We start from the raw sequence: 15,947 nt of genomic DNA, 5'->3' as shown, positions 1-15,947 counted from the left end.
AGGGTCATTGATTGGTGATAAATTCTTAGGAAGGGTAGGTCAGCGCAAAATACAAGTGTTATAACTTTAATGCTTTCAGTGCTGTGGTAAATATCCTCCTGGGTGAAATAAATGTGGTCTTAATAGAAGAACCACACAGTTTCCTCGTAGCTGAGCTACAGTACTACTACTTATTTTTTATTTGTAAGAGCCTCAGAGATGATTTCCAGAATCATCCCACTGATTTACCTTTGTGTTAAATTAAGTCTGTCAACAGCATCTGTTATATGCTATCAATTACATTTATGTATTTGGTTTACACTTTTATCCAAATTGCTTTACATTTGATCAGTTCATCCATTATCTAGGAATCAAACCCTTGACCTTGGCAATCTTAGTGCCATGTGCTACTGTTTGCACTAACTAACTATAGATGATCATTTCAATGTCCCTCAGATTAAAAAAATACACTAAAACGTTGTGCAAATTTGCCAGTGTTCGCAGATTTTTCATGGACGAAATTCAGTCATTTCAAAAGGAATCCACAAATTTCATGTGAGGGCGACAGATTTTGCAACAGGTTCAAGTTGGTCACACGGATTCGCTACTTGTTTGAAAGTGACTTCTGTGTGAGATGTGCTTGATACGGTACATGACACTATTATCAAAAGACAATGCCTGTGAAATTTTACCTATGTGCCAAGTCATTGTTTCGCCAAACTTGATGTAGCATATGTGCATTGTTGAATGTTTTAATTTGAGAGTGACCAAAGGCTTACATTTCAATCTCTTCATCACACAAAGTGATTGAATCATACGGATCAATTTCTCACATCCAAACACACTGGACCCCATTGACTTATATGAATATAGAAACATTTCTTCTTTTGCAGAAAGCGTTCAGCAAAAATAAAGTCATTTACACATCATTGTTTAGTCAGTATAAAGGTCACATTTATGAAATTCTGGCAAAGTTTCACAGACAAAAAAAAGGTCCATTATCTCAATAGTATATACAACTCACACGAAAGTTACGTTCAAACCAAGCAGCTTTCTGTTATTAAAAGCAGCAAATCTGTGCAACCAAATTAAACTTGAAACGAAATATGCAAAGGGAAATCTTATCACCCTCGCGCAAAATACCCAAACACGTGAATTCCAATTTAAATGAGTAGATTTTGCCCCACGAAAATTCACTGAACAACAGTAAATGTGAACGCACCTTGAAGGTACAATCACATGACCTTTGCGGAAACGTTGTCTTGTCGATAGTGTTGCGATGTATGGCTCACAGCTTACGTAGAATTCACTTTCAAACCAAGCACTTTCTGTTGGTCAGCATGGCGAATCCAAGTCGTTGTGAAATCTTAAGCCCTCTCACAAAATTCCAGCTCGCATGAATTCCTATTGAAATAACTGGATTTTGCCCATGAAAATTAGCTGAACAATGGTAAATCTGACTGCATCTTAAAGGTACAATAACATTTTGCAGTCAAAAAGGTCCACTCTCTCATGTGTAGCAATGTATGAAGCACAGCTCACAGAAGTCACTTTCAATCCAAACAGCTTTCTGTTGGTCGACGCAACAAATCCACATGACCAGTCACAAAATCTGCATGGGTAAATCTCTCTGCCTCAAGCAAAATTCCAGATTGCGTCGATTCCTATTGAAATGACTGCATTTTGCCTACAAAAATTAACTGAAAAATGGTAAGTTAAAGGGATAGTTCACCCAAAAATGAAAATTCTGTCATTAATTACTCACCCTTATGTCGTTCCACACCCATAAGACCTTTGTTCATCTTCAGAACACAAATTAAAATATTTTTGATGAAATCCGAGAGCTTTCTGACCCTCCATATACAGCAACGCAGCTGACACATTCAAGGCACAGAAAGGTAGTAAGGACATTGTTAAAATAGTCCATGTGACATCAGTGGTTCAACCGTAATTTGATGAAGCTACGAGAATACGAGATGAACAAAGTCTTACGGGTTTGGAACGACATGAGGGTGAGTAACTAATGACAGAATTTTCATTTTTGAGTGAACTATCCCTTTAAGACTGACTCATCAGCCGAAAACATGTGACTATCTCAGATTGTGTTCAGATCCAGAACAAATGTCTCACCAGACCATTGTGCCCAAACCGAGGAGCTCAGCATCCTGCCCTATTTTGCAACACAGGGTTTATGTTACTTTTAGGTGCGTGAGGAGTGCAGCAGGCAGCTTAGCTGGGGGTGTGCTACTGCCTTGCCCCTGACCCACATTCTCAGACGGAGCAGGCAGCAAATAAATATCTTCATCGCTGTCACTGGCTGTGTGTCTGAGAGCTTGATCTTTCCCATGGCTGCTGTCAGTGGGAGAGGCAGCCTGCCTCGGCTCAGTGGGAATACAAGGTTTGCCGGTGAGTCATCTCAGTATGTGGTGAGCTACAAAATATCTGGGAGAGAAGAAAGTAAACTTCTCAAAAAACTGTATGGCAATAATTGATACTTGGTGTTATGGACTGGAGGCCACATGAGCTGACACTACACCGGCCTTTATACTAACCATTAGAAACACGTCTGGGGCGCAACAGCGGGAAACTTCTCTGCACCGGCTACATGTCAAATGGCACGTCAAAAGATTGCGGAGGCACCGAAAATAATCCTTGATAAATGGCCAACATGACATTAACCAATGCAAGCATTAGTCTCATACATCACTCTCGGACAATCTCCCCCAGGCATGTTTTATGTTTCAGATACAAGGCAATATTTCTCAGCTGTAAATGTCACGTTTGACTGTGCAGTTTATCAGCGATCTGTTCCCTTCAGAGAGCGCAAGTTTCGATTGGATGGGGAATTGATTTAATTGAAAAGCTCGTAACCGATCTCTACCTACAGCTTTCCCTGTGTGCGACTCGGTCTAGTGGAAAGCGGCAGTACAATGTCTCGCTACATACAAACAGCTCCGACTAAGAGCTGAGGCACTGGCACTGTTATCTGAGATTGACACATCCACTGCTGTCTGAAAGTTTAACTGGCAGAATCAAATCTCACAGCACTTGTATTAACCTCCTATCTTTTAGCCATCTTATTTGGTATTGTTAAATTCTAATTGGTTTTCAAATTAATTAAGGTTTTAAAGGAAGTATACTTGTCTACACAGGCAAAGACGGAGTTTACCACCTATAAAGACAGCATTGTTGGAGCCTGTAGTCAAGCATTTTCATTGTGCAGTCGATGCAGTTTCGTCTCTTGTTTTTCACCTAATGGGTTTTACTTGATAACAGTGTTGTGGAAGCGACTTTGAAATAGCTAATCAAACTACAAGCTACTCGTGAATTAAAGTAGTTCAACTGCAGTCAAGCTACTACTCTAAAAGAAAACAGCAGTTAGATCCATTAGCTCAAAGTAGCTAAATGCTTGAAGCTATATATAGGGGGCAATGTCTCGATTAAGGTGACAGTCAACTTGTAATGTTACATTTACACTAATAACTAATATATAGAAAGATTCCAAAACATAACAAACAGCAGACTTTAAAGAGGCCCCTTGTAAACAAAAGTTAAATGTGACTTGAATAGTTATCCTAGTTTTCAGTGAAAATGACATAAATTATAAACCAAGTATGAAAAATTTACAAAGTCTTCATTGTTATTTGATTTTCAACTAAAATGTAATTTGTACCAAGGGGGTGAAAATGTCCCCACTCTGACGAAACTATTTTCTTTATACATTCACAGCTAAATCAGAGTACAAGCAGTTTTAGCTTAAAATGAAAAGGACAAGCTAAAATAACCATAGATAATATGAATATTTATAAATGAACCTTAAAAATCTGCCTATTTTGCTAGCTGGCTACCCAAGTAGATGGCTGATGCGAACTTGATGGAATTTTTTTACATAAAGTCCAAATATTTGTATTCAACCACCTAGTTACAGTAAATTACATAAATTAAAAACAAAAGATGTGATATTCAGAACATGGTAACTACTGTAATTATGATAGTGGGAAGCGATGCCGCCTTGGGGCATTTACCCCACAGACTAGGTTTGAAAAAAAATGAAGTCATTCTGAAAATATAATTACATTTTCCTTAAATAGCATGTACTCCCTTACTACAGGTCTTACTATTCTCATATCATATATAACTTTGATGTTCTGCAAAACAACAAGCTTTAAAACACTTTTTTCTTACTGCTGAAAATTAGATCACTTAACATGAAATCAGTTTGCTCACAGAAACATTGCCAGTGTAAGCTTCACAGTGTATACTTCACTTTTGTCAGCATAGTTCATAACATCAACAAAAATGTATCATGATGAGTTTAATTTGTGGTTATTTTGGGAAAAACTGTGTGGGGGGGAGATGGTTATTACAATAGTACAAATCAAATAATATACTTTAATAGATTATACTTAAAAGCACACTGAATGTAATGTTTTCAGACACTTGACTTTAGGTTAATTGCATTTAAATGAAAATGTGTTATCTATACGATGAGCTGAACTTGACATACTGTACATAGATGTATACATCTAGCTGAACTTTAGAGTGATTTTTTGACCTGCTTATGTAGAACTTAAGTACATCTTTATATGTAATTTCATACTTACATCTACTTTCTTTTAAAAATATAAAGTGTACTGCCGAATGTACTGACAACCATTTATGGTACAGTAAAATATATCTTAATGTCATTTCTATTGAAACTTGCATGTCATGTCTTTAAATATATTTTTGTATTTAATTAATTACCCATTTGTAATGATAAATTAGCAATTTAATACATTTAATATATTAACTATATATTAAAAGTAATAGTGAATATGTGCTTTAGTTTGATGTCAACACATCAACAATAAGTTTACTTCTTTAAATCATGACAAAACTATGATTATTAAAACATGATTTAAAATGTTATTGCAAGTAAATAATTTAATTTGACATAATTACAAAGTGCATTTTTATAAGAAACACAGCCATGAAAGTGAACTGTGGCCTTTTATTTCAATAACATATTTCATGCAAGTAGTTTTTTATGAAAATGCTGTCATCATTTACTTGTGTAAATGTACCCTCATGTCCTTCCAGATCATCATTTACTAAGTAATATTTTACAATAAAATCTTATTTGTTAACATTTAGTTAATGCATGATGTACTGTAACATGAACAATGTTAGTTCACAGTGCATAAATAATACTAACAGATACAACTTTTGATCTTAAAATTGAATTAGTAAATTCTGAAATTAATATTAAGATAATTGATGTAAAAGTATTGTACATTATTATAATATAGTTAGCTAATGTTAACAAATTAAACCTTATTGTAAAGTGTTACAATTTACTCACTGAGAGTGAGTTAATAATGACAAAATTGTTAGGTGAACTATACCTTAATCGAAGTATTACACTATATAAAAGCAGACCTAAACTGCCGAAGGGATTCAAATGGGCAAAATCTGCTCATTTTCTGAATCTGTCTGAGAGCTATTTCAGTCCAGTGAAGGGCATTTGTCTGATCTAGTCTCATTAGCAACTATGAAGAAACATAACAAAGAAATCCAGAACTCTCTAGTGACAACAGTGACATGAAAGTCTGTTACCAGTCAAAAAATGATTCAAAAATACTTAAAGCAATTGACGTTTAATAGACGGGTCTGACATTCCGCCAATTAACAATAAGTGCTTTAGGATATTCAATGATCACAAGGGAATCAGGATTTAGGTCTTGTACATTGTAACCCATTTGCAAGTGCACTGGTGTCTTACCCCCAAGAGCTTTTGGTTTATCACAACCCATCTTGACAGAGCAGCTCTCTGTGAAGAAGATCGTGACTGTCCTTGATGTGACACCAAAGACTGAGCTCCACACAGCGAACACTTCCTCCAGCAGATGTTACTGCAACATCTATTGCTTCTCTATAGCTGAGTGCACAGTGATTACCGCTTTGGCCATCTTATTTCTCTCCATTTCTCACTGCACATCACCTCTTCCTGCGGACAATCACAGGACAGGAAAATAGAACGCTTTAGCCCCGAGAGGTCTGCTTAGATGTCAGCCGAGTTGTGCGAGTCATCTTTTTGATCTGTTAGCCACAGCGGGTCTAGACAAACAGACAAGTTATTTTTATATCTCATTGGGGAATCATAAATTGAGTGTCCACTTCAGTATGGTGATTGTTTATTGAAATGTCTACCACATGAGGTTCATAGTGTTCATAGAATATCACTGCACTCATTGCACTGAGACCTCTGAGAAGGTGAGTGTGTTCATTTATGTACACAAGAGCCAATTATAACAGCAACAATGGACATCATAGGAAATCATATTTTCATTTAAGGACTGAGTACAAAATAGACCCTATTTTTATTTTCATCAAAAATTAAATGAGAAGAAGCACCTATTTTTTTATTATTATTACTGTTTTGCTGTTTATTTAAATAAAAGTTTTTATTGTTGTTGTTTTTGCCATAACATTTAAAGGGTTGCAAATTTAGCTTAAATGAAGCTGTCAGTAGGGGCTTGAGAGTTTTGGGGAACAATGGGTTGTATTTACTGATAAACATACAGTTAGCATTGTGTCACAATTTTTTGTTACATTAGCTTGTTTGAGTATTGGGGTAGAACGGTGAGTTTGACAAATTTAAAAAAAAGTTGACAAAAGTCAATAAAAATTATAAAATTCTTAAAAACAGAAAATTATCCATTTCCAAATGACATAAATATTGTACTGCTTCAGTGTCAAAATTTTAAGGAATGCAACATTTTTTTCTTGACTGGGTTAAATTGTCGCACACAAAATGTGGGACATTACACTGAAAATATTTTAGAATTCTTGCTATAATTAAAATTAGTTAATTACAAATAGTTTAACTCTTATTGAACTGAATGGTAATAGGTTTTTTGTCAAAATTATGACTTTGCTGCTTGATATTTAAGGTGCATTCAGGAGTTATTCAGGCTACTGTTGCTACCAATGCTACAGTGGTGTTAAACGCTGTACTCTTAGGCAATCGACAAGAATTGACGTTTTATGTAAATTACATTTAGGTATAGGCCTACTACTTATGAGTTTTAGGGAGCGGTCTGCATAATTAAGTAATTAATTATCTTACCTGTTCAATAAAAATCAGCAGCACTCAGGATTTTCTGCATCATTGTATGCCGTGCCAATGTTTACGATCGTTTTTGTCTTCGTCAGTCTTTCTGTCTCCCGGCTTCAGTACTTTTCTGCTTCTTCGGCCATAAATGTACTTCTGTCAGGACCACTATCATCAAAATTATAGATACTTAGCATAAAGTTTGGTTTGGCGTATGGTTCTGTTCTGGGCAAAAATCTCCCTGCCCATCCATGCAGCCCGTCATGAATGAGCAGGGAGAGCAGCAATAATAACCCCCCCCAGGGTTAACAGAACAGAACAAGGCAGATATCATCAATGTACTTAATGATATTTAAGTGTAACACTTTATTCAAGATAAAGGAGTCTGATTAGCAAGGAATATCAGAAAACTAAGTCTTGACTGTGGCGAAAGGTGGAGATGGGGATGGAGGAGAGTAATTTGCTCCGGAGCAAGCTGAAAAGCTGCTGAATAATACTGAATAGAGCTTATATAGGAATGCCGCGATAGGTGTCGTATTCCTATAGGTAGATGTGATCTACCACAAGCTTGACTCACGTGACCTGCCAGAACTAACGCTAAAGCTTAATTTATTCTCCCGTTGTCTCTGCTGGTAAAGCACTATTAATTATAAATAAAGTGTGTTGCTTTGTCTAGTTGCCGCTCTTCGCCGTCACTAAATATCACTATGGTATATATCTACAGAGGCGGCATCCAATGAGCGTCAGGATTCTGGCCTTTAGCGAAACACTGCGATCACTTCATTTCAAGCACAGCAGAAATGCAACACCGTACAAAATTAAATCATTTTACAGAAAACTAGTCTTCATCTCATGTGAGTGTACACAAGACCACTCTTAACGAAATCACAATGTTTTTAATGTGAAAAACTTTTTAAATGCACTGATTGGACTTTTAATTGTAGATACAACTGAGAATTCTCCAGAAAGGCAAAAATCACAATTAAACAATCTAGTTAGAATAGTTTATCTAGTTCAGTTATTACATTTATTAGTTCTCACAACAAAAAGAAAAAAAATGGAACACTTTGGGGGGAAAAAATAATAATTGGACACCAAGGTGATGAAGGATATTTGTGGAAAGTGCCGGCCATATTTTAAACCTCTGGTAGAAACGACCATAATTTATCCATTATCCCTTAACCTTTTGGCAGGCAGTGCTCAGCCCTGGCATACAGAGATACCAGTGGACATCTGGCTAAATGGCTAAAATGGACAGCAGCGCAGAGTTATAAACATTCAGGTCTACTCTTTTCTACTGTATCGCATTACCACAAACTACATAAACAATGCAGATGAATAGTTTTCAGAGGTTTGTCAACTTAAATCCATTTTTCTTGATAGATTTTCGCTCCTGGAGTCAAGGCAAATCAGACCCCTGCATTTGCAACTGAGTTATTCCACCAAGGGTAAAAATGCGAATCAGAGCTCGGCTCGTCATAGATAATCAAGCCATCAGCATGCAGATGCCAAAGCCAGAGGTACAATCTCAAATGTATAATCAGGATGAAACGTGTGTGTGTGTGTGTGAGTGTTCAAGCAGCAACTGATCAGTGCAGACTGTGATACGGCATATCTGAACTTCCCTGCTAGAACTTGCTTTATACATTCTGTGCTTTTAGTCCCATTGTAATATGCCTTCTTAGGCATCAGTGGTGTTGGTCAAACGTTGGCCCTGCTCACTTCACATGGATTCTATTATATTCTGTGCTCTAATAGCAGCGTTTAACACTAATGACGGAACACAGTAGCAAAGGCCAAAGGTGAGACTCTGTCTCTTTAACTGACCGTCAGCACTGGTTTGGTTGCTCGAGGGCACATTAATAAAATGACTATTTTAACTCTGAGGCCATTGGTGCTAGTCTTTTGATAACTCTGTTATTTCAGGTATATGGATAATCATTCCGAGTGCTCTTTTATCCGAGTTGAGGAATAAAGCAGAATGGATTTACATGATTTCTTCTAGAAAGAAACTTGACCTGCATTTAAAGGGATTTTTGGAGTCAAATATATCTGGGTGAATCTCACAAAACCTGTCTAAACATATTCAGGTCACATCTCAGTCCAAAATCATATTAATGCATTAACTAACATGAATGAACAATACATTTATTACACAAGTTATTAATCTTTGTTAATGTTAGATAATAAAAATACAGCCATTCATTGTTTGTTCATGTTAGTTCACAGTGCATTAACTAATGTTAACAAGCACAACTTGTGATTTTAATAATTCATCAGTAAATATGCTTCAGAAGTATTGTTCATTCTTAGTTCATGTTAACTAATGAACCTTGTTGTAAAGTGTTACCGAAATGACAAACAAGTCTTTTATACTCACCAAGGATTCTATATATATATATGTGTATTACAGCAAAACGGTAATATTGAGAAATATTATTGCAAACACCCAATCTGCATTTATAAGGACTAGCTTTTTTGCTCACTATAAGGCTGCATTTATTTGCTCAAAAATAAAGTAAAAACAGTAATATTATGAAATATTATTAAAATTTTAAACAAGCGTCTTCTATTTGAATTTTTTTTTAATGTAATTTATTCCTGTGATGGCCAAGGAAACATTTTCAGCAGCAATTTCTCCAGTCTTCAGTGTCACATGATCCTTCAGAAATCATTTAGATATGCTTATTTGCTATTATCAATGTTGAAAACAAGGTTTGCTGCTTAATATTTTTGTAGAAATGTTTTGAATGGTATAGTTTCCACAAAAATATTAAGCAGCAAAAACATTTTCAACATTTATAATAATATGAAATGTCCATATGCTGTCCAAATGACATATATTCCTACAAGCATATTTTAAATTGAGATAGTATTTCACAATATTGCTGTTTTGATCTAATAAATGCAGCCTTGGTGAGCATAAAAACATTAAAAATAGTAATTACTCAAAACATTTGACCAGTAGTGTCCTTTCTTTTTGGGCAAAGCTAAAAATGACAGGTTTCATAAGATTCCCTGTCTTATTTCTTGATTCTCTCATATGCGCAAAGTTTTGGTTGATTCATCATTGTGGACTTTGGTTTTGACAAAGGCACAAACACAAGATCCTTTGTTTGCCTTCAGAATTAGCCAGATAAGACGTTAAAATGCAAGTTTTGGAGATTTACCAAGTGAACTTCAGCAAGCACTGTGAAAACAGCACAGAATACACAAGTCCTGCTGCCATCCCAACATTCATCTCTCTGTAGAGCATGTTTGTGCTAACCATGACCTAAAGCATTACAAAATCATCAACACACTGGGAAACCGAGGCCATATATTTTCCCCAAGTCCTTGATATGACAATTTTCCCCCATATATACTTCCCAATGCTCAATTTACTCAAACTGATGCTGGCAGAGGGAAAACAACCAAGTTTTCTTATGTTTTGATCATTAAGAATACATAATGAGATCATTTATGATATAAAGTGAAGAGAGAGTTGACAAAGTAAACAAGGTTCAGGCCAGATGCATGTAAATTTGGTGAGTCGAGACATTCATCGCAGATTAGCACAATTAAAATTCAGTTTCTGGTATCTATGCAGGTTTCTCAAGTAATGAGATGAAATAAATTTGCCCACACACTGAATTACCAAAGCAACCTAAAATGTCTACGTGTATCTGGGTCTTAGTATATTATGCATTCTAACATTCATATAACAAAAAATGTCTTCAAAATCAAAATAAAATCAAAATAAAATCATGCACCAATGCATTAGATGAGAATTATCTACTATTTGGATTATTTAATGAATCTGATGATTCAAAAACTGAAAATTAGGTGATTTTCTACTGGAAATATGAATGTGTTATTTCTTTGTGCATTAATATAAAAACATTATGGACATATTCTGCAGCTGAATTATGCCAAGTTATAGTCATCAGCTGTCATCTTATAATACTAAGCACTTTTAGCCAACACAGCACAGGACAAACATCCTGTCATCTTTTTCTGAGATCTTTTTCTTGCATCCCATCACCATTATTATTGAATGGACTATTGGTAAGGGTGGACAGTTTGCCAGTCTAAGTCAACATGAGAATAGGTGGTGATGATGATGATTGAGGAGAAATGCATCCCTTTTTTATGCTGATCACATGACCAAGCTCATGGACAATTGTATATACTGTATAAGTTATATAATATGCTTGCCTAAACTGATTATTGAACATTCAACATGCTCACTTCATTCACCCTATTGAAAAAAACATTATCTGTATTCATTGTTCACATACTAGCATAATTCAACTACTTCAAACTACTTTTTAAATGAATTAATTAATCAATTTGATTGTCAGTCTGTGCATTAGTGGTGTGAATTTTTCTGCAGGATAACGATGTATTTAGCAGTGAGTCATTTGAATCATTCGCTCAGCCGATTCGTTTAAACTGATTCATTTCGAAATTCAAGTTGTATGTGGCTTTGTTCAACTATTTTCACTGGTGGAGAAAAGTAATTGGCAACGTTATGACTAAAATGTGTTACTCAGTGTTACCTTCTTTAGTTAGTTGTCATATAAAGACGGTGTTTGTCCAACTATGGATGAGTTGGAAAACTGTGTGCAATTTATCACAGCTAAAAAAAAAATGGAATTGAGGACCATTACAGTCTTGTATGCTGGTAAGATATATTGGGCTCTACACACCTATGTAGACCTTGCGATACTTTTCTTCAGAGGTTGACAACTGGATTAATAAAGCTAATCATTGTCAAGCTTGTCCTTGACAATAAGGACACATAAAAGTCATTAACAATCATTAATTTTTTTTCTCTAGCACAATCATGATACTGCTCAACAAAATTTGCCTGATGAGCCACAGTTTGTTTTGTTCCCTTTGGCTGGTAGATACAGTTACTATCATTATGCTGGCAAAAAGCATCTTTCTTCATCGACAGCCATTAAAAAAGTAGCCGTGTACTCTGATGAAATATATTTTATTATGGTAGATAATTTACTAGTGCCCAATTTGTTTTTGAAAGGATCCTGAAAGCATGAAATTGGAAGAAAATACTGCTGCATTTATGTATGGAGACTCTTTCATGGTTCTGGACTCGTACTAACTACCCACACTCCACTGTATACGATTTACTCTATATGTTAAGCTAACCTAAGCACACCACCCAAGGGCATTGCTCTTTATTTGACCGACACACGTCTTCTGATCTGTGATTTACCGTCATTTTCTTCCCAGAATGCGTGTTTGCTAGTCGTGGCCCCAGTATGCCCAGGCTAGTACCTGCACACAGAGCTCTTACACACCGAGTATGAGAGTATGTCAGCGGAATCTCTAGTGTAGCTGCTGTTGGCTCTAAATCTCCTCAAATAGCTCGTACAATGTAGTGATGCTTTAGTGTTATACACAGTGTTGGGGAGTAACTAGTTACATGTAACGGAATTACGTAATTTAATTACAAAATAAAAGTAATTTTAATCAGTTAAATTACATTAAATTACAGTTACTTATGAAAATGTTAAGGATTACAAAGGGGGTTACATCTGCTTTTTTTCACACACACTCCCACATACAGATTTAATTGATTTATTTCATAAATTACAGTGACTGCTCTAAAATATGAAACTCCAATGTTTCAGGAGTTTAGAACATGCTTATTCGATAACTCTTTTATTTCCTATATGGGTTTATGTATAGCTATGCTTCATTTTTTAAAGATTAAGTTTTTTCTCCAAGGCATTGTTAGATTCCAGTGTTTATTGTCATAGCTATGTAAAGATTTGATTTCAAAAACAGTATCATAGCTAATAAAATATTTCTTATGATTTTAAATATGTATTTAACCTCAGAATGATCTCAAAGTAAGTCTGATTTTGTGGTGGCTGTGCTTTAAAGGGGACATTGATCTTCCACAAGTTGATATGATTCTTTAGGGTCTTCATGAACGGTATGCAACATACTTCGGTTAAAATTCCTCAGCGGTCGTGTAAAATAACACCCTTTTTACCTTGCTCTGTTCACAGCGACTCATTTTGGGGCATGTCCCTTTAAATGCTAATGAGCTCTGCTCACCCGCCCCTTTCTTCAGTGGAAGAGCAAAGGCGATTTGCAAATAATCATAAAAAATATAAAGTGTCAGACTTACTTCTTCTGGAGGTGCAGCTGGATCACTAACACTGGGTACTGATCTATCTTTGAGTTTTAACTTTTTAACAAAACCTGCCTTGAAAATCAAAACGGCTTGATAATTGAGACTGTTTAGGATTTTGGGGGATTAAAAAAAAAAGTTGTGTCCACACACTGCTAAGATACATTTATATGCAAACACCATGTAAAAGAGAATTTTGCATCCAATGTCTTACACTGCCTAGTTTACGTTTAAAAATGATAAACAGTTGAAAACAAAAAAAATTTAGAAAAGTAATCAAAAAGTAATGTTACATTAATAAAGTAATTGAAAAGTTACACTACTTATTACATTTGAAGTAGGGTAACTTGCAGTGTTGGGGAAAGTTACTTTTAAAAGTAATGCATTACAGTATTGCGTTACTCCATAAAAAAGTAACTAATTATGGTACTTAGTTACTTTTTATGGAAAGTAATGCGTTCCGTTACTTTTGCATTACTTTTTAATTCAGGGTTTGCTTGTTTGATTTTAAAATAAAAAAGTTCTATTTTTGGCAAATATAAAAGCCTTTTCACACCAAAAGTGAAATGAATAAGCCTCAGGCTGAAGGGAAAGTAAATTGATGTCCGTACAGTAGAATGCAGAAGAAGACATTTCAACACACTCCAGCAATTAAAAAAAAACACACAAATGTTTGTCTAGAGTCATTTTTTGCTTATTAGTACGGTTGAACTGGATCATCGAAAGTCAGAAGCGAAGACATTGGTTAATAGAATGGGATTAAATACATAAAGGATATTTGTGTTGTTTAACATTTAATTATTGCAGGTTTGCGTCATATTCAGCATTGCATTATTTTTTTATTCATTTTGAGGAATAATGAATCTGTGTTTTTTTTGTGAGAGGGAGATGAATTAATGCATATTCATATTTATTTTTAACTACAGTAACATCTGATTTCTCTCAACATGGGGAGAGCTGTCAATCAATAAATTGAAAAAAAAAAGTAACTTGCTTTACTTATTTGAAAAAGTAACTCAGATATTCTCTTGTAAATTAAAAAGTAATGCGTTACTTTACTAGTTACTTGAAAAAAGTAATCTGATTACGTAACTTGCGTTACTTGTAATATATTAACCCCAACACTGGTAACTTGTAATGTGTAACCCATTACATTTCCAAAGTAACCTTCCCAACACTGGTTATAAGGTATATTCCTGCTCCTAAATAGTGTCTTTTTCATTGCCACTTTGACGCACAAAGAACGTAACAGTTTTTTTATAGCGTGTTGATGGTGTTTTAGCCCATGACATGCAATTACACTATAGGCTGAAAATGACAGAGGAGAGTCCATGGGCTGAATCACAGCCACTGTAACAGTGTGTGTGGTTTACTTCAGTTATAATTTAGACTTCAGACAGAACGAAAACAACATGAAATAATATAATTTCACTCAGCCAACTTCTGCATAACACAGCGTGGTCCATTGTTCCACACCATAGGCTACTGCTGGTGATCTGCTTTCTTCAATTCCAAACTCCTATGAATTATTTGGATTCAGCCTTCAGAAGCTGGATGGAAGTGTACGTTGAATGTAAAGAACAGATCTTGTGCTCCTCATGCAAGATAATCCAATTCTCTTAGGACTCAATGTTTTATTTCACTGCAGACCAAAGAGAGCTGTTATTTTAGAAACTAGCAGCTAAGTAGATGAAAAATATGGTTTAAATGCAAAGGTTTTTTTTTTAAGCAAGACCACTTGGTTCCTGTTCAATTCACTTCCCTCTGACTGACACACAAAGTGAAAACAATTAGCGTCTAATATAGCATCCGCCACGCATCGGTGTCCCACGAGTCAACACCTTGGTTTCATTCATGCCACCATCCAGACAGTTCAAAACCTTAAAACCAAAATGCCTGGGATAATATACAATAAACGTCGTCTTGCAGAAATAATAATTGTATTGCATCAGAAACCTAGTGCCTCTGAACCTTTGCTGTGCCCTCACGTTAGCGCGTGTGGAGGAAACTTCAATGCTGAAGCATCATTAGAGATGTCCTCCAGTGCTACAGTGCCCTCTGCTGTTCACTGCGCAATACCTGCAGGGGACTATCAAATATAGTAACCAGTGTCGACTCGGGAGTTATTAATATTAATGAATAATAAAAAAATCATTAAAACGGAACAATAACAGGACTATATGTTAGTAATATAACTTCCTGACTTGAAGATTAAGATTAAAATGCTTTAGGGTGCTTGGTATAACGACAAGACTGCCCAATAAACCTTAGAACAACAGCAGTCTAGACAATAAAAGAAAGCAATCTGTCTTCATATGCTTATGATTCTACAATTCTTTGCCAGGCTTTTGTCAAAGAAGCAAAACATAACGGTCTGCGCACTGATTAGGCATTAGGTGCAACAAGGGTACATGTCATGATTTTGAATAAATAACTTTAATGAGAGTAAAGCAAAGTAAACATAAAAAAATGCACAAAATCAACTAAAATAGATAACAGTACATGCTTGTTAAAAACTAAAACAGCAGTTGATCAGAACAGCATGTATTCCATATGTAACCATGTAATGATTACTGCCACTCAAATGAACGGTTTAGATGAAAGCTCACCCACATCTTTGACTCAATGAACATGATGAAATAAAATGAAAAATCATCATGTGTAAAGTGCCCGTTGTTACATAAAACAGAGACCAACTATAAAGTGCATGATTTCAAAATGCAG

This window comes from Sinocyclocheilus grahami, unplaced genomic scaffold (genome assembly GCF_001515645.1).
Source record: "Sinocyclocheilus grahami isolate Dianchi unplaced genomic scaffold, SAMN03320097.WGS_v1.1 scaffold46.1, whole genome shotgun sequence".
Lineage (NCBI taxonomy): Eukaryota > Metazoa > Chordata > Actinopteri > Cypriniformes > Cyprinidae > Sinocyclocheilus > Sinocyclocheilus grahami.
The sequence above is the reverse complement of the archived record's forward strand: the minus strand, read 5'-3'. Positions refer to the sequence as shown.